The sequence below is a fragment of the Pygocentrus nattereri genome, chromosome 6, assembly GCF_015220715.1.
Source record: "Pygocentrus nattereri isolate fPygNat1 chromosome 6, fPygNat1.pri, whole genome shotgun sequence".
NCBI lineage: Eukaryota > Metazoa > Chordata > Actinopteri > Characiformes > Serrasalmidae > Pygocentrus > Pygocentrus nattereri.
The window spans coordinates 2,964,822-2,985,582 of NC_051216.1; positions in this window are offsets into that span (position 1 = coordinate 2,964,822).

Sequence of the window (20,761 nt, forward strand, 5' to 3'; positions counted from 1 at the left end):
CTTTTTAAATGAAACAGTAGAAGCCGTATCGCCCCCTACGCTTCCTGTAGTGTATTACGGTCTGTCAGAGCGACCGTGTGGATCATATGAACATTATAGAGCTTTTTAAATGAAACAGTAGAAGCCGTATCGCCCCCTACGCTTCCTGTAGTGTATTACAGTCTGTCAGAGCGACCGTGTGGATCATATGAACATTATAGAGCTTTTTAAATGAAACAGTAGAAGCCGTATCGCCCCCTACGCTTCCTGTAGTGTATTACAGTCTGTCAGAGCGACCGTGTGGATCATATGAACATTATAGAGCTTTTTAAATGAAACAGTAGAAGCCGTATCGCCCCCTACGCTTCCTGTAGTGTATTACAGTCTGTCAGAGCGACCGTGTGGATCATATGAACATTATAGAGCTTTTTAAATGAAACAGTAGAAGCCGTATCGCCCCCTACGCTTCCTGTAGTGTATTACGGTCTGTCAGAGCGACCGTGTGGATCATATGAACGTTATAGAGCTTTTTAAATGAAACAGTAGAAGCCGTATCGCCCCCTACGCTTCCTGTAGTGTATTACGGTCTGTCAGAGCGACTGTGTGGATCATATGAACGTTATAGAGCTTTTTAAATGAAACAGTAGAAGCCGTATCGCCCCCTACGCTTCCTGTAGTGTATTACAGTCTGTCAGAGCGACTGTGTGGATCATATGAGCGTTATAGAGCTTTTTAAATGAAACAGTAGAAGCCGTATCGCCCCCTACGCTTCCTGTAGTGTATTACAGTCTGTCAGAGCGACTGTGTGGATCATATGAACGTTATAGAGCTTTTTAAATGAAACAGTAGAAGCCGTATCGCCCCCTACGCTTCCTGTAGTGTATTACAGTCTGTCAGAGCGACTGTGTGGATCATATGAACGTTATAGAGCTTTTTAAATGAAACAGTAGAAGCCGTATCGCCCCCTACGCTTCCTGTAGTGTATTACAGTCTGTCAGAGCGACTGTGTGGATCATATGAACATTATAGAGCTTTTTAAATGAAACAGTAGAAGCCGTATCGCCCCCTACGCTTCCTGTAGTGTATTACAGTCTGTCAGAGCGACTGTGTGGATCATATGAACATTATAGAGCTTTTTAAATGAAACAGTAGAAGCCGTATCGCCCCCTACGCTTCCTGTAGTGTATTACAGTCTGTCAGAGCGACTGTGTGGATCATATGAACATTATAGAGCTTTTTAAATGAAACAGTAGAAGCCGTATCGCCCCCTACGCTTCCTGTAGTGTATTACAGTCTGTCAGAGCGACTGTGTGGATCATATGAACGTTATAGAGCTTTTTAAATGAAACAGTAGAAGCCATATCGCCCCCTACGCTTCCTGTAGTGTATTACAGTCTGTCAGAGCGACTGTGTGGATCATATGAACATTATAGAGCTTTTTAAATGAAACAGTAGAAGCCGTATCGCCCCCTACGCTTCCTGTAGTGTATTACCGTCTGCCTGGTTTTGGCGGGTGCTATAGTCTTGTTGTTTTTCCTCTTATAATTGGAAACGTGTTTTGCTGACGAACTGTTTCTGCCCCACATGCTCACCTGAGGATTTTAGTAATGCTGAGTCACATATTCTAAAGGCACCTTTTTCGGCACGTCCAACAGAGGAATTAAAGGAATGTCCGTGTGAAATTCAGCACGCTTTTCCTTCCTTCTGTTATTTAGCTTGTGTGCCCCCAGTCTAAAAGCACAATATTGATCTGTACTCTAGCTAGACAGACCAGTCTAGGGGGGTTATTACTATTTCCCTTAATTATTTGGCTTTTTTAATGAATAATTATGCTTCACTTGGTCTCACACTCTAAATCTGACCATGTTGTAGGTCAGTGGAGTCTGAGAGTTGGCAAAATGAGCCTTCAGCATTACTGATGGTGGCATATTGTGAGAGGAAGCCTTTGTTCTGACTGTTCTGCTGTACTTGGCTCCTCCGGAAAGTGCTGTTTCCAGCGTTCTGTGATACACAATGCTACCTCAGCAGAGGCCACAACATCGCTGTGAGAGAGAAAGAGAGACAGAGTAACCGGAACCCTCTCTGATTCAGCAATTACACCCAAAACAACAAGGCTTTAACATAAAACACAAAGCTCCAGACAGAAAATGTAAACCATCCTGGCTGGATCTTGCACACAAACTCAGGAAAGCAGTGAAGAACCGCAGCCAGACTGCTGACCTTCCTCAAGGTGAGACACTTTCAGAGCCAACTGCACCACATCACTGAGCATCTGCTGCAACTTCATAGGGAAAATAATGCATCTAAAATGCAGGAACACGGAAATCCACCTCACAATCCAACATCTACAAAGAAAGTGCCCCCACGTGGTGGACAGCATGGTGGCTAACTAGACAGCAGTGGTGGGCAGTAACTGAGTAACTGAGTATCTGAGTATCTGAGTAAATGTAATTAGTTTCTGTACTTTAGTATTTTTGGTGTATCTGTACTGAAGTTTCTCTGTTCTGGGCGACTTTTCCCTTTCACTCCACTACATTTCAGAGTCTAATATCCGACTTTTTCCTCCTACATTTTGAGAAATCTGTCGTTCCTTTTGGTTTCTGTGTGTATAAAAACGTCACATGTCAAAACGAAAGAAGCGCAAAGCCAGAGCACCAATCAGGGCCCAGCGGTCACTTTGTTTAGAGCTGGTTTTGACCTGTTGGTCATACCGACCCAGTGCAGCACGCGGTTCAACGTCAGCGCAGCAGCGTAAAACTTTGGGAGAGTCTGTTCAACATAAATGATGAACTAACCTAACTTTGTGTAAATAGAGCACAATATAGAAATATGTCCACATATGCAGTCGAGACTGACGCGGCTTTTTTCTGAATTTCTACAAACACCATTTCATTTTATAGTAAATGAGTTTGGGCTGGTTTGTTTATGTTTATGAACTCTTAAAGCTTCAGCACCAAGAGATTCTGGACAATTTCATGCTCCCAACTTTGTGGGAACAGTTTGGGGACGGCCCCTTCCTGTTCCAACATGACTGTGCACCAGTGCCCAAAGCAGGTCCATAAAGACGTGGATGAGCCAGTTTGGTGTGGAAGAACTTGACTGGCCTGCACAGAGTCCTGACCTCAACCCCATAGAACACCTTTGGGATGAATTAGAGTGGAGACTGTGAGCCAGGCCTTCTCGTCCAACATCAGTGTCTGACCTCACAAATGTGCTTCTGGAAGAACGGTCAGAAATTCCCATAAACACTCCTAACCCTTGTGGAAAGCCTTCCCCGAAGAGCTGAAGCTGTTATAGCTGCAAAGAGTGGGGCGACATCATATTAAACCCTATGGATTAAAAACTGGATGTTGCTCAAGTTCATATTCGTGTGAAGCCAGACGAGCGAAGACTTTTGGCAGTATACTGTATATAATGGGTGGGAAATGATGACAATGATTACAGTAAAATCTCCTCTAAAAACATCAAAAACAACACAAGGCAAACAAGAACAGGGCACTGAAAAGCAAAACAAAACAACAAATGAAAGACGTTTTAGCCAAAAGAAAGTCTTAAATCTAATCTAAAGCTTTTGAAGTTGCTGAAAGACGAAAATGAATTAACTTCTGTGCTTCTGCTTTATTTCCTATAATTAACGGTCTTATTGGCAGATTACGCTGCTTGTTTACTTATAATGCAGTAAGACACTTTCTCGGGATAAAATTGCTTGAAGTTAAAAATTATGTTGAAATATGTCGGGACAGTCGTGGGCTGGAGGTCAGGGAACCGGCCCCATGACCAGAAGGTCCCCGCATCCCCAGAGCCGACAGTACGTGACTGAAGTGCCCTTGAGCAAGACACCTATCCCCCAACTGCTCCCCAGGCGCTGTGGATAGGGCTGCCCACCGCTCCGGGCAAGGGTCACTGCCCCCTAGTGTGTGTGTGTGTGTTCACTAGTGTGTATGTGGTGTTTCACTGCACGGACGGGTTAAATGCAGAGGTGGAATTAATAAGGGCCACTTAGTCTTAAATATTCTTACAAGAATCTCAAAATGAGAAATACTCAGTGTTGATGGAAACCAGGTGACCTTTGTTTCTATACTCACCGGCCACTTTATTAGGTACACTCAGTTGCTTGTTAACACAAATAGCTAATCAGCCAATCACACGGCCGCAGCTCACTGCATTTAGGCCTATAGAGGTGGTCAAGACGACTTGCTGAAGTGCAGACCGAGCATCAGAACGGGGAAGAAAGGGGATTTAAGGGGCTTTGAACGTGGCGTGGTTGTTGGTGCCAGACGGGCTGGTCTGAGTATTTCAGAAACTGCTGATCTGCTGGGATTTTCACACACAACCATCTCTAGGGTTTACAGAGAACGGTCCGAAAAAGAGGAAACATCCAGTGAGCGGTCAGTTGTGTGGACGAAGATGCCTTGTTGATGTGAGAGGTCAGAGGAGAATGGGCAGACTGGTTCCAGATGATAGAAAGGCAACAGGAACTCAAATAACCAACCAGAATATCTGAGGAACGTTTACAACACCTTGTTGAAAGTCTGCCATGAAGAATTAAGGCAGTTCTGAAGGAAAAAGGGGGTCCAGCCTTTTACTAGCAAGGTGTACCTAATAAAGTGGCCAGTGAGTGTATAATGTTGGAGCCCTCGTGTTCGAGGTGGAGACTGAGCTTCACCTCAGTCAGAATCACGTTCACCTCCGCCACCGTGTAGTTTGAATTAAAACAGCACATAATTTCGTCTATTTTCAGAAATAAATCTTGAAATAAGGAAATTTATCTGCCAACTTTCATGAGATCCAGTTACTAATGAGTAAAATCTGAATCTTATTCTTCCAGCGGTGTTGCAATGAGAAACGCCTTTTCTTCTGTAAGAGTTGAGATGTTTTCATTTGCGTAAACTCCTTTTTGCAGAGTAAACAGAGTGCCAAGGTAATATTAGCTCGTTAGGCAGATAACGTTAACGTCATTGGCCTGTAGCCTTGGCGCTGCCCCAATTCAGTCCACAGTCATACATGTAATCCCTCTCACTGAGCTCCGCGCTTGTTAGCAGACTCAGCGTTTATGCTATGGGGTATTCAGCACCCGCAGCATTAGACTGTCAGCTGCACCTCCCTCACGCGGAGGTGAGTGCAGGAGAAGCTGTGGTAGTAAAGGGCTGTGTGCCATGGACGGGCTGAGAGGAGCAGATGGATGCAGTTATTTATAGAAACCATTATCACAGTCCATCACACTCACATCTATGCCACATGTATCACCGTAACACACACAGTGTCCCAACCCTGACCTTCTACTCAGTCAAACCCCACCGAGGGTCTCAGTCCTTACTCCTCAGATGGCCCCTCCAACTTCTCTCCTCATCGTCTCTGAGCTGTAGCTCATTCACATTTTTGGAAAGTGTGGATTCTAAGTCTGTGTAAGTAGGAGAGGTGTTAGAGATGCTATGCTGTGAATTTGCTCAGACGTTATTGTGAGGCGAACAGAAAGTTCATGAGTGAGCATTCGTGTCTGCAGCACCGGGTATTAAAAAGTACAGGATGACAAATGAACCACCCGCCTGCAGTGTCCCCAGCAGTTTTACTGTCAACGTAGATTTTTAAACAGCCTTTCCTCAACACTCATTCACTCACGCAGCCAGTCACTGACGCTGTCAGTCACGCAGCCAGTCACTCAGCCAGTCACTGACGCTGTCAGTCACGCAGCCAGTCACTCAGCCAGTCACTGACGCTGTCAGTCAGTCCGCCAGTCACTGACGCTGTCAGTCAGTCCGCCAGTCACTCAGCCAGTCACACAGCCAGTCACTGACGCTGTCAGTCAGTCCGCCAGTCACTGACGCTGTCAGTCAGTCCGCCAGTCACTGACGCTGTCAGTCAGTCCGCCAGTCACTGACGCTGTCAGTCAGTCCGCCAGTCACTGATGCTGTCAGTCACGCAGCCAGTCACTCAGCCAGTCACTGACGCTGTCAGTCACGCAGCCAGTCACTCAGCCAGTCACTGACGCTGTCAGTCAGTCCGCCAGTCACTGACGCTGTCAGCCAGTCACTGATGCTGTCGGTCACTCAGCCAGTCACTGATGCTGTCGGTCACTCAGCCAGTCACGCAGCCAGTCACTGACGCTGTCAGTCACTCAGCCAGTCACTCAGCCAGTCACTGACTGTCAATCACTGACTCTTTCAGTCAGCCAGTCAGTTACTCTGCCAGTCAGTGACCGTCATCGTCACTCTCTCACTGTCAGTCAGTCCCTCAGTCCCACAGTCAGTGAGTCACTCTCTCACTCACTCATGAGTTCAGCTGTTCACTCTGTTAGTCAGTCAGTTGTTCAGGACTTCAGTCAGTCACTCTGTCAGAGATTCAGTCTGTCGTGGGATGTCCTGCTGGCCGGTCCAGCAAAAAGACATCTGTTCTTGTCTTTTCTTTACATTAAACTAACAAGAAAAAAACCATTCCTGAACCTTTCCATACTGAATGGACACTGAATGTAAGTGTAAATGCACTTGATTGTTTCTGTTGTTAATTATGTAATTGAATTGAATTTAAACAGCGTAGCAGGGCAGTAATCAGTGCAGTCCTCCAAGGGCTAATAATCAGGTGAGTGTGTTAGTATGATGACCGCAGCTCCTGTGATTGTGTGGTTGCTGTGTTCTGTATGCAGTGTCTCAGGGGAGCGAGCCGAATGCTGAAATGCCTCAGTGACATTTACTGGAGGATCATAGGGAGGGCTGGGGCACTCGCTTCTGTCAAATGAGGTTAAAACTCATTGACATTTTGCAGACCAGTGCCATCTGTGCTCTCTCTCTCTCTCTCTCTCTCTCTCTCTCTCTCTCTCTCTCTCTCTCTCTCTCTCTCTCTCTCTCTCTCTCTCTCTCTCTCTCTCTCTCTCTCTCTCTCTCTGGGTTAAACGCTCACTGCTTGACATGTCAAGGACGTAAGGCTGACCTCTGTTCATGTCTGTTATTGCCAATATACTGCGTTAGCTACTTACTCAACTAATCCTCCACATTCTCAAATTCCCATTTCAATCATGTTTTTAACACGCCTTTGTGTCCGTGTGGACTCATGACCTCCTCCTGAGGGAATCTTCAATTTCTTAAATACATTTTATGTAATTTTCTCCTCTATTTATTAGTGTCCAACTCCTCTTTTAACTTACTCACACAGAGTTTATATCACAATACCTACATTTAGAGTCGGTTATTCATTCAGCCTAATGAGAAACTGTAGAACGGACTCGGTTTATATCACAATACCTACATTTAGAGCCGGTTATTCATTCAGTCTAATGAGAAACTGTAGAACAGACTCGGTTTATATCACAATACCTACATTTAGAGTCGGTTATTCATTCAGTCTAATGAGAAACTGTAGAACGGACTCGGTTTATATCACAATACCTACATTTAGAGTCGGTTATTCATTCAGCCTAATGAGAAACTGTAGAACAGACTCGGTTTATATCACAATACCTACATTTAGAGCCGGTTATTCATTCAGTCTAATGAGAAACTGTAGAACAGACTCGGTTTATATCACAATACCTACATTTAGAGTCGGTTATTCATTCAGCCTAATGAGAAACTGTAGAACGGACTCGGTTTATATCACAATACCTACATTTAGAGTCGGTTATTCATTCAGTCTAATGAGAAACTGTAGAACGGACTCAGTTTATATCACAATACCTACATTTAGAGTCGGTTATTCATTCAGCCTAATGAGAAACTGTAGAACAGACTCGGTTTATATCACAATACCTACATTTAGAGTCGGTTATTCATTCAGCCTAATGAGAAACTGTAGAACGGACTCGGTTTATATCACAATACCTACATTTAGAGTCGGTTATTCATTCAGTCTAATGAGAAACTGTAGAACAGACTCGGTTTATATCACAATACCTACATTTAGAGTCGGTTATTCATTCAGCCTAATGAGAAACTGTAGAACGGACTCGGTTTATATCACAATACCTACATTTAGAGCCGGTTATTCATTCAGCCTAATGAGAAACTGTAGAACGGACTCGGTTTATATCTCAATACCTACATTTAGAGTCGGTTATTCATTCAGCCTAATGAGAAACTGTAGAACAGACTCGGTTTATATCACAATACCTACATTTAGAGTCGGTTATTCATTCAGTCTAATGAGAAACTGTAGAACAGACTCGGTTTATATCACAATACCTACATTTAGAGTAAGAAAGGTAGTGAAAGAGAAGAAAGAAGAAACAATAAAACAGAGAGAGAGAGAGAGAGAGAGAGGAAAGAACGAAAAAAAAAATGAAAAGATAGATGAAGAAAGAGAGAGAGAAGGAAAATGAGAGCGTAAAATAAAGAGCAAGACCAGAGGAAAGAAAACCGAGCAGAGGGAGGAGAAAACGAGAAGCAGCAGAAAGGAAACGAGGGTGAATAAATGGGGGGGGTAAGAAAGAGAGGCAGGAATGGAAGAGATATAGAGAGAAAAATGTGAGAGAAGGAGGTGAAAGAAGAGTGAGGAAAGAAAAACGAGTGGGGAAAGACGGAAAAGAAGAAGGATTAAGACGGAGAGAAAAGAGAATGAGATGAAAATAGAGAGGAAAAACAGAGACGGGAGATGGGAAGGGATAATGAGAGGAAGAGGAAAGAGTGAGAAAGACAAAAAATATGGGAAAGGACAGATAAGGGAAATAAAGAGGAGAGTCAAGGAGAAGAACTGAGAAAGTCGGAGATAAAGAGAGAGAATGAGGCAAAAAAACAGAACGGAAAATTAGAAGGAGAAAAGAGAGATTGGGGAAAGGGGATGAAAGAAGAAATGAGGAAAATAATATAGTGAGAGGGAAAGAAGACGAGAGAGGAAAAGAAAGGAAAAAAGAAGTCAAAGAAGTAAAGAGAGAGGGAGGAAAAGGAAGAAAGAGGGAGAGGAGAGGGGAATGTAAAGAGAGAGTAAGAGAAGAAGTGAGAGTGATGAGAGAGAGAGAGAGAGAGCAAGAGAGGAACGCCCAGAGTGGAGGAGTCTGATAAATGCTGTGTGTGTTTGTGTAGTTGGCCATCTGCACACACACACACACACACACACACACACACACACACACACACACACACACACACACACACACACTCTGAGCGTTACATTCATCACTCCGGTCATCTTTAAATGGAAATGTTCAGGCCAATAAATGGATTCTTCACCCCGACATCCTAATTTAAGCCCAGCGCAGGTTTCCAGCTTTATTTTACTGCTACAACTGCAGAACCTTCTCTTCCCAACGGATCTGGAGTTCCATAGGATTTAGAGGTGAACTCAAAGGGGAACTCCACCCATGTTTCAAAATCCCTCCATAATTTCAGAGACGTAAACAGAGAGATTCCGAGCGGTTTGGAGTGAAATGGTTCAGACGTCTTCACAGTGGTGGTGATGGGAACCAGGCGTCGCCATGACTACAACACAGATATAGACATTTTTGCACAAAGCGGCTCCATAAAGGCCGGACTGGGTGAGTTTGGTGTGGAAGAACTTGACTGACCCTCACAGAGCCCTGACCTCAACCCCATCACACACCCTTGGGATGAGCTAGAACGGAAAGTGTGAGCCGGACCCTCTCGTCCAACATCAGTGTCCAACTCTCACAGATGCTCTTCTGGATGAACGAGCAGAAATTCCTGCAGACCCTCTCCAAAATCTTGTGGAAGCTTCCCAGAAGAGTGGAAGCTGTTAGAGCTGCGAAGAGGGACCAGCTCCATATTAATGTTTATGGACTTAATGTTTTTGGATGGGATTTATAAAAGCTTCAGTGGGTGTAACGTGTAGGTGTCCCAATACTTTTGTCTATAGTGAACAAATTCTGCCAAAATAAATATTTTAATTTATTTTTGCTGTACAAAAAATGTTGAATTGCAAAAAAAGGTGTCTCCAGTCTGGTGTGTGTTGGCCAAGTCCTTACAGGGAAGTTTTTGCTGACACTGCCAGGCAGTCATTTCCAGCCACACAAGACCAGCCTCCTCGTTCTCTGGGTGGGGAGAGGCCGAAACGCTCTAACCTCAAGGTCAAATTCCGGCTTCAGGACCAGATGACATCACGGATAAAATCGGACAAAACCCTCATAAATAAAGTGCCGTGTTTGGATCAGAAACACAACGAGGCTCTGGCTGCTGCACTTCTGCAGGGAATGGGAATTTTTACTTTTCCACATCATTTGAACACGACGGTTCTTCTTTACATTGTGGAGAAATTTTATGATGATTGGACCAGTAGAAATGCCCCAAATGTCTTCAGATTAACTGCCATTAAGGCCCAGTCCCATTTCTCCTTTTGACCCCTACTCCTTGTTTTCCAGCGTCACTCTAACCCCTTGTTCCTGAGCTACAGGGCAGTGGTTGAGATCTTCCCTCTGAAATGAGACCCTCTAATAAAAGAGCATCACTTCATTAACAGCTACTAGCGCCGCTCTGTAGGCGACCCTGCCCGTCTGCAGGGACAGCAGAGGAGGGGAGAGTTCAGCTCCTCACTGCTGGGCTTTAGTTACATTTAGGGATCATACGCCTTCAAAGAGGGGGGCAATTATTTATTATCACCCCCCCAAATTCTTCAGTGATGTGAAGCTGAAGCTCAGAGATTCTCCAGATTCTTGAGGATTTTCCCGTTCCACCTTAAATGGAGCAGCAGTTACATTCTGGAGTTTCAGGCGTCAGAACTGCTGGACTATTTAAGGTGGAACAGGAAAGTTAGCTAGTTAGCTACCGAGACATCAGCATAGTACTAGTGATTTTTAAGCTTGTTATGAAGAAAAATGACCAGAATTCACTGAAACGACACTAAACTAAGTGAAAACGGTGGTGATCGTAATTTTTAACAGAGAAAATTCCCACATTTGTGGGTTTCTCTGGTCTCTTGTTCTCCGTCTCGCCTGTTTTCCTTCTTTTCTCATATCTCTCAGTTTGGAGTCAATGAAAACTTGAGTTTAGAGGATCATGTAGCCCCAACACTTCACCCCACCCCTCTATCTCAACAGGAATCGGGACGCCCACCCCTAGACGAGAACACGCGAAACGGGGGAAAGGGCTTAGTGGTAGGAGCTTAATTAAGCCATTAATGGTCGTTTATGGATAACGTAACTCCACGTGGAGATCTTTCCCTTCAGCATTTGCTGACATGCTGAGGTTTTTTGTGTAAATCTGCCGACCGTCTTTTACAAGAAGAGTCCGTGTTGATCCGCTCAGCACTGACGGCTTCACACAGCTGGAAAACCGTGCAGAGCCAGTTTGTGTTAAGACCAAAAATTCACTGTAGGGTTTAAACCTGGACTCTGACCAGCCTGAACCAACATTGAGAGACATTCCGTTATAGACTTGATTCATTTTGAGTGGAATTTAGCGTCTGCATATTTGCCACTTGTTGAAGGCTTAACGACCTTTAGGAATAATGAGCTTGGAAAATCATGTAGAAGGATTTTGGTACATAGAATCGCACAAACTTTCTTTCTTAGAAACAAAGAAAATGCAAGAGAAGTGCGGGACAGGAGCCCTTTAATGACCAGCAAGGCCGAATGCCACCTGCGCAATAGATCTGCAGGCATATGAGATGAGCTCATGGCGGTCAGTGTTAATGATATTGATGGTCCGTGTTCTCGGCCGGTCACCGGAACATTAGAAACTGGCAGCAGAAGCCAATTTGTTTTGATATGACATCATAATATTGCTTTCGGAGGCACCGGAGCTGACGTTCCCTCAATCTTGTTCATTTTCCCTCTGGGAATTAAAACAACATCGTGGTAATATTGCACCGGTTCTGATCAATAAACTGAATTTATATCACACTAAAGATCCGGGCCTTTATTGAGAGCTCTGTTACGTTGCCATGGAAATCCTGCAGCTGTGATTTCTACAGATAAGCAAATTAAACAACCTGTGCGCTGGAAAAAGAACAGCACACTGAATTCTAATGAATGTGTGTTTTACTTCCCCATGAATAAAATATAGAGCGTGAGTGCGGCGCAACGGCAGCTCCGCCGACAGGAGAGCGTGTTGGGCTGTTTACTTTATCTGTGTGGACGTGATGCTCACGTCTGAGTCGAGTCAGTTCAGCGCAGCTTTAAGAGGAACGTGTTTCAGATCATAAATTAAAGATGAGATTAAAGCGCCGATTCACTGTTACAGTGAGACACAGCTGCTCTGACTCGCGGCGAACGCAGCGTTTCTGCTGCAGAGTCCAGCGCAGTTCGGTGGTGATGGTTGTTTTATTAGGTTGTTTTTTGTCTTGTGGACGAACACGGCTCCAGGTGCAGCGCTGGTGTCCAGCAGGAGTTTAAAGGCCCACTACTACTTTAAAACACTGCAATAAACCATTTTATACTTAAAAAGAATGAGGAAAATTCAGTTCCGTGATAGGGTTGTGTCCTGGATATATGTATTTTTTCATCAGATTTAATTATGGCTATTATTTCAAACCATACGAACAGGATCCCGGACAGAGTGCTCAGAGGGCTGGGTCATGTATTTGAGCTCCTGGACAGAGTGCTCAGAGGGCTGGGTCATGTATTTGAGCTCCTGGACAGAGTGCTCAGAGGGCTGGGTCATGTATTTGAGCTCCTGGACAGAGTGCTCAGAGGGCTGGGTCTGCTGTTTGAGTTTGTGAACAGAGTGCCCAGAGGGTTGGGTCCTCTACTTGACCTCCTGGACAGAGCGGTCAGAAGGCTGGGTGCTCTATTTCAGCTCTTGGACATAGTGATCAGAGAGCTGGGTCCTTTGTTTCAGCTTCTGGTCAGAGTGCTCAGAAGGCTGGGGTTTCTGTTTGAGTTCCTGGACATTGCGATCAGATTAATTTTAATGTAAAAAACTAATTGTATATGAACGGCTCTCCAGTCATCTTTGTGTATTTGATGTTGAAATTGTTAATATATTAATGGTGATGGACTTGGAAGGGTGGAAGCATACATGCTAATACTGTGGGTATTAACAACATGGTTCATATTACCTTTATATGACTCACTGCTAAAGACGTCATTAACAACCATCAAATAAACAAACGCCGCTCAGCTCCGCCCTCTAAAGACGTCATTAACAACCATCAAATAAACAAACGCCGCTCAGCTCCGCCCTCTAAAGACGTCATTAACAACCATCAAATAAACAAACGCCGCTCAGCTCCGCCCTCTAAAGACGTCATTAACAACCATCAAATAAACAAACGCCGCTCAGCTCCGCCCTCTAAAGACGTCATTAACAACCATCAAATAAACAAACGCCGCTCAGCTCCGCCCTCTAAAGACGTCATTAACAACCATCAAATAAACAAACGCCGCTCAGCTCCGCCCTCTAAAGACGTCATTAACGACCATCAAATAAACAAACGCCGCTCAGCTCCGCCCTCTAAAGACGTCATTAACAACCATCAAATAAACAAACGCCGCTCAGCTCCGCCCTCTAAAGACGTCATTAACAACCATCAAATAAACAAACGCCGCTCAGCTCCGCCCTCTAAAGACGTCATTAACGACCATCAAATAAACAAACGCCGCTCAGCTCCGCCCTCTAAAGACGTCATTAACGACCATCAAATAAACAAACGCCGCTCAGCTCCGCCCTCTAAAGACGTCATTAACAACCATCAAATAAACAAACGCCGCTCAGCTCCACCCTCTAAAGACGTCATTAACAACCATCAAATAAACAAACGCCGCTCAGCTCCGCCCTCTAAAGACGTCATTAACAACCATCAAATAAACAAACGCCACTCAGCTCCGCCCTCTAAAGACGTCATTAACGACCATCAAATAAACAAACGCCGCTCAGCTCCGCCCTCTAAAGACGTCATTAACGACCATCAAATAAACAAACGCCGCTCAGCTCCGCCCTCTAAAGACGTCATTAACGACCATCAAATAAACAAACGCCGCTCAGCTCCGCCCTCTAAAGACGTCATTAACGACATCAAATAAACAAACGCCGCTCAGCTCCGCCCTCTAAAGACGTCATTAACAACCATCAAATAAACAAACGCCGCTCAGCTCCGCCCTCTAAAGACTTCATTAACAACCATCAAATAAACAAACGCCGCTCAGCTCCGCCCTCTAAAGACGTCATTAACAACCATCAAATAAACAAACGCCGCTCAGCTCCGCCCTCTAAAGACGTCATTAACAACCATCAAATAAACACACGCCGCTCAGCTCCGCCCTCTAAAGACGTCATTAACAACCATCAAATAAACAAACGCCGCTCAGCGCCGCCCTCTAAAGACGTCATTAACGACCATCAAATAAACAAACGCCGCTCAGCGCCGCCCTCTAAAGACGTCATTAACGACCATCAAATAAACAAACGCCGCTCAGCGCCGCCCTCTAAAGACGTCATTAACGACCATCAAATAAACAAACGCCGCTCAGCTCCGCCCTCTAAAGATGTCATTAACGACCATCAAATAAACAAACGCCGCTCAGCTCCGCCCTCTAAAGACGTCATTAACAACCATCAAATAAACATACGCCACTCAGCTCCGCCCTCTAAAGATGTCATTAACGACCATCAAATAAACAAACGCCACTCAGCTCGGCCCTCTAAAGACGTCATTAACAACCATCAAATAAACACACAAATAAACACCCTCTAAAGACGTCATTAACAACCATCAAATAAACACACAAATAAACACCCTCTAAAGACGTCATTAACAACCATCAAATAAACAAACGCCGCTCAGCTCCGCCCTCTAAAGACGTCATTAGCGACCATGAAATAAACAAACGCCGATCAGCTCCGCCCTCTAAAGACGTCATTAGCGACCATCAAATAAACAAACGCCGATCAGCTCCGCCCTCTAAAGACGTCATTAACGACCATCAAATAAACAAACGCCGCTCAGCTCCGCCCTCATTAACAACCATCAAATAAACAAAGGCCGCTCAGCTCCACCCTCTAAAAACGTCATTAACGACCATCAAATAAACAAACACCGCTCAGCTCCGCCCTCTAAAGACGTCATTAACGACCATCAAATAAACAAACGCCGCTCAGCTCCGCCCTCTAAAGACGTCATTAACGACCATCAAATAAACAAACGCCGCTCAGCTCCGCCCTCTAAAGACGTCATTACCGACCATCAAATAAACAAACGCCGCTCAGCTCCGCCCTCTAAAGACGTCATTAACGACCATCAAATAAACAAACGCCGCTCAGCTCCGCCCTCTAAAGACGTCATTAACGACATCAAATAAACAAACGCCGCTCAGCTCCGCCCTCTAAAGACTTCATTAACAACCATCAAATAAACAAACGCCGCTCAGCTCCGCCCTCTAAAGACGTCATTAACAACCATCAAATAAACAAACGCCGCTCAGCTCCGCCCTCTAAAGACGTCATTAACAACCATCAAATAAACACACGCCGCTCAGCTCTGCCCTCTAAAGACGTCATTAACGACCATCAAATAAACAAACGCCGCTCAGCTCCGCCCTCTAAAGACGTCATTAACGACCATCAAATAAACAAACGCCGCTCAGCTCCGCCCTCTAAAGACGTCATTAACGACCATCAAATAAACAAACGCCGCTCAGCTCCGCCCTCTAAAGACGTCATTAACGACCATCAGATAAACAAACGCCGCTCGGCTCCGCCCTCTAAAGACGTCATTAACGACCATCAGATAAACAAACGCCGCTCAGCTCCGCCCTCTAAAGACGTCATTAACGACCATCAAATAAACAAACGCCGCTCAGCGCCGCCCTCTAAAGACGTCATTAACGACCATCAAATAAACAAACGCCGCTCAGCGCCGCCCTCTAAAGACGTCATTAACGACCATCAAATAAACAAACGCCGCTCAGCTCCGCCCTCTAAAGACGTCATTAACGACCATCAAATAAACAAACGCCGCTCAGCTCCGCCCTCTAAAGACGTCATTAACGACCATCAAATAAACAAACACCGCTCAGCGCCGCCCTCTAAAGACGTCATTAACAACCATCAAATAAACAAACGCCGCTCAGCTCCGCCCTCTAAAGATGTCATTAACGACCATCAAATAAACAAACGCCGCTCAGCTCCGCCCTCTAAAGACGTCATTAACGACCATCAAATAAACAAACGCCGCTCAGCTCCGCCCTCTAAAGACGTCATTAACAACCATCAAATAAACAAACGCCGCTCAGCTCCGCCCTCTAAAGACGTCATTAACAACCATCAAATAAACAAACGCCGCTCAGCTCGACCCTCTAAAGACGTCATTACATACCATCAAATAAACAAACGCCGCTCAGCTCCGCCCTCTAAAGACGTCATTAACAACCATCAAATAAACAAACGCCGCTCAGCTCCGCCCTCTAAAGGCGTCATTAACAACCATCAAATAAACAAACGCCGCTCAGCTCCGCCCTCATTAACAACCATCAAATAAACAAACGCCGCTCAGCTCCGCCCTCTAAAGACGTCATTAACAACCATCAAATAAACAAACGCCACTCAGCTCCGCCCTCTAAAGACGTCATTAACAACCATCAAATAAACAAACGCCGCTCAGCTCCGCCCTCTAAAGACGTCATTAACAACCATCAAATAAACACACGCCGCTCAGCTCCGCCCTCTAAAGACGTCATTAACGACCATCAAATAAACAAACGCCACTCAGCTCCGCCCTCTAAAGACGTCATTAACGACCATCAAATAAACAAACGCCGCCCAGCTCCGCCCTCTAAAGACGTCATTAACGACCATCAAATAAACAAACGCCGCCCAGCTCCGCCCTCTAAAGACGTCATTAACGACCATCAAATAAACAAACGCCGCCCAGCTCCGCCCTCTAAAGACGTCATTAACAACCATCAAATAAACAAACGCCGCTCAGCTCCGCCCTCTAAAGACGTCATTAACTACCATCAAATAAACAAACGCCGCTCAGCTCCGCCCTCTAAAGACGTCATTAACAACCATCAAATAAACAAACGCCGCTCAGCTCCGCCCTCTAAAGGCGTCATTAACAACCATCAAATAAACAAACGCCGCTCAGCTCCGCCCTCTAAAGACGTCATTAACAACCATCAAATAAACAAACGCCGCTCAGCTCCGCCCTCTAAAGACGTCATTAACAACCATCAAATAAACAAACGCCGCTCAGCTCCGCCCTCTAAAGGCGTCATTAACAACCATCAAATAAACAAACGCCGCTCAGCTCCGCCCTCATTAACAACCATCAAATAAACAAACGCTGCTCAGCTCCGCCCTCTAAAGACGTCATTAACAACCATCAAATAAACAAACGCCGCTCAGCTCCGCCCTCTAAAGGCGTCATTAACAACCATCAAATAAACAAACGCCGCTCAGCTCCGCCCTCTAAAGACGTCATTAACAACCATCAAATAAACAAACGCCGCTCAGCTCCGCCCTCTAAAGACGTCATTAACAACCATCAAATAAACAAACGCCGCTCAGCTCCGCCCTCTAAAGACGTCATTAACAACCATCAAATAAACACACGCCGCTCAGCTCCGCCCTCTAAAGACGTCATTAACGACCATCAAATAAACAAACGCCACTCAGCTCCGCCCTCTAAAGACGTCATTAACAACCATCAAATAAACACACAAATAAACACCCTCTAAAGACGTCATTAACGACCATCAAATAAACAAACGCCGATCAGCTCCGCCCTCTAAAGACGTCATTAGCGACCATCAAATAAACAAACGCCGATCAGCTCCGCCCTCTAAAGACGTCATTAGCGACCATCAAATAAACAAACGCCGATCAGCTCCGCCCTCTAAAGACGTCATTAGCGACCATCAAATAAACAAACGCCGATCAGCTCCGCCCTCTAAAGACGTCATTAGCGACCATGAAATAAACAAACGCCGATCAGCTCCGCCCTCTAAAGACGTCATTAGCGACCATCAAATAAACAAACCCCGCTCAGCTCCGCCCTCTAAAGGCGTCATTAACGACCATCAAATAAACAAACGCCGCTCAGCTCCGCCCTCTAAAGACGTCATTAACGACCATCAAATAAACAAACGCCGCTCAGCTCCGCCCTCTAAAGACGTCATTAGCGACCATCAAATAAACAAACGCCACTCAGCTCCGCCCTCTAAAGACGTCATTAACGACCATCAAATAAACAAACGTCTCTCAGCTCCGCCCTCTAAAGACATCATTAACGACCATCAAATAAACAAACGCCGCTCAGCTCCGCCCTCTAAAGACGTCATTAACGACCATCAAATAAACAAACGCCGCTCAGCTCCGCCCTCTAAAGACGTCATTAACGACCATCAAATAAACAAACGCCGCTCAGCTCCGCCCTCTAAAGACGTCATTAACGACCATCAAATAAACAAACGCCGCTCAGCTCCGCCCTCTAAAGACGTCATTAACGACCATCAAATAAACAAACGCCGCTCAGCTCCGCCCTCTAAAGACGTCATTAACGACCATCAAATAAACAAACGCCGCTCAGCTCCGCCCTCTAAAGACGTCATTAACAATTCTCATATAAACAAACGCCGCTCAGCTCCGCCCTCTAAAGACGTCATTAGCGACCATCAAATAAACAAACGCCGATCAGCTCCGCCCTCTAAAGACGTCATTAGCGACCATCAAATAAACAAACGCCGATCAGCTCCGCCCTCTAAAGACGTCATTAGCGACCATGAAATAAACAAACGCCGATCAGCTCCGCCCTCTAAAGACGTCATTAGCGACCATCAAATAAACAAACCCCGCTCAGCTCCGCCCTCTAAAGGCGTCATTAACGACCATCAAATAAACAAACGCCGCTCAGCTCCGCCCTCTAAAGACGTCATTAACGACCATCAAATAAACAAACGCCGCTCAGCTCCGCCCTCTAAAGACGTCATTAGCGACCATCAAATAAACAAACGCCACTCAGCTCCGCCCTCTAAAGACGTCATTAACGACCATCAAATAAACAAACGTCTCTCAGCTCCGCCCTCTAAAGACATCATTAACGACCATCAAATAAACAAACGCCGCTCAGCTCCGCCCTCTAAAGACGTCATTAACGACCATCAAATAAACAAACGCCGCTCAGCTCCGCCCTCTAAAGACGTCATTAACGACCATCAAATAAACAAACGCCGCTCAGCTCCGCCCTCTAAAGACGTCATTAACGACCATCAAATAAACAAACGCCGCTCAGCTCCGCCCTCTAAAGACGTCATTAACGACCATCAAATAAACAAACGCCGCTCAGCTCCGCCCTCTAAAGACGTCATTAACGACCATCAAATAAACAAACGCCGCTCAGCTCCGCCCTCTAAAGACGTCATTAACAATTCTCATATAAACAAACGCCGCTCAGCTCCGCCCTCTAAAGACGTCATTAACAATTATCATATAAACAAACGTTACCAGCCTTTACAGAATTTACAACTTCTCTTGTTTTTGGCACTTTCTCCATTTCCCAATCCGCGTCTGTTTTCTTTCATAATTTCTTTTTCCTGTTTTCCTTTTCTCTCCTCCGTGTGGTCTGTACATTGTCAGTATGGTATCACTGAGGGAAGAGTGGAGCTTCTTAGGCTACAGATTGTAGAGAGCATAAAAAGAGAGAGATGGTGTAAAAGATGGAAAAACACACTGAAACAGGGTGATGGAGTCACAGGGAAAAGCGGAGCGAGAGAAACAGAAACGGAGAGAGAGGGATGGATGGATGAGGTTGTGAACGTTGACAGATTGGCTGTTAGAGTCAGCGCTCCAGCTGGCCACCCTCAGCCATCTCAGACTGTTCCTCTCTCTCGCCTCAGCGACCACAATCTACAGCGCTGAAACGAGTTAAAGCGACAGTTCGGCAGAATGGCACGTTTACTGCAGTCCCCAAACCACCCCACCAACATGTACTCCATCAGCCCAGACCTGTTTAGGGTCTGAAGTCTGCTTCTCTAGTTTTCGCCCGAGGCAATAAGGCAAACGAGGCAAATACAGCTAACAAGTAATGGAAGCTTATAGCCCAGCACTTCGGCTAAATCGTTCCAAATCTGACTCAAGGTTGAGTCTCAGCGTCCGGGCTGGGAACGTTTATCAGTGTGTTTTGGTTCAGACTGATAAATACTCTAATCTGTACCCCAATCCATCGGATTACTGTTCCGCAGTTGTGTGATCTGATTATCACTTCATTAGATAAACGTGAAAACAGCTATGAGACGACGACTTCAACCGAACACAAGACACTGCGTTCTGTAATGACACACGACGGGACGGGTTGCAGGTGATTCTGTGTATTTTTTTAATGTCCCATTCGTTTTTTGGGGCACTTATAAACTGAGTCATTTGAAATAGAAAAATGAACCAAATGATGTAATATTCTGAATGTTTGGCTGCTAATTTTGTGTTTTTTCATGAACAAGAATACATGAAGAGGTTACATTGAGAGCTTTACAGTGAGAGCTTTATAGTGAGAGCTTTATAGTGAGAGCTTTATAGTGAGATCTTTACAGTGAGAGCTTTATAGTGAGATCTTTACAGTGAGAGCTTTATAGTGAGATCTTTATAGTGAGAGCTTTATAGTGAGATCTTTACAGTGAGAGCTTTACAGTGAGATCTTTACAGTGAGATATTTATAGTGAGATCTTTATAGTGAGATCTTTATAGTGAGAGCTTTATAGTGAGATCTTTACAGTGAGAGCTTTATAGTGAGATCTTTATAGTGAGAGCTTTATAGTGAGATCTTTACAGTGAGAGCTTTACAGTGAGATCTTTACAGTGAGATATTTATAGTGAGATCTTTATAGTGAGATCTTTATAGTGAGATCTTTACAGTGAGATCTTTACAGTGAGATCTTTATAGTGAGATCTTTATAGTGAGAGCTTTACAGTGA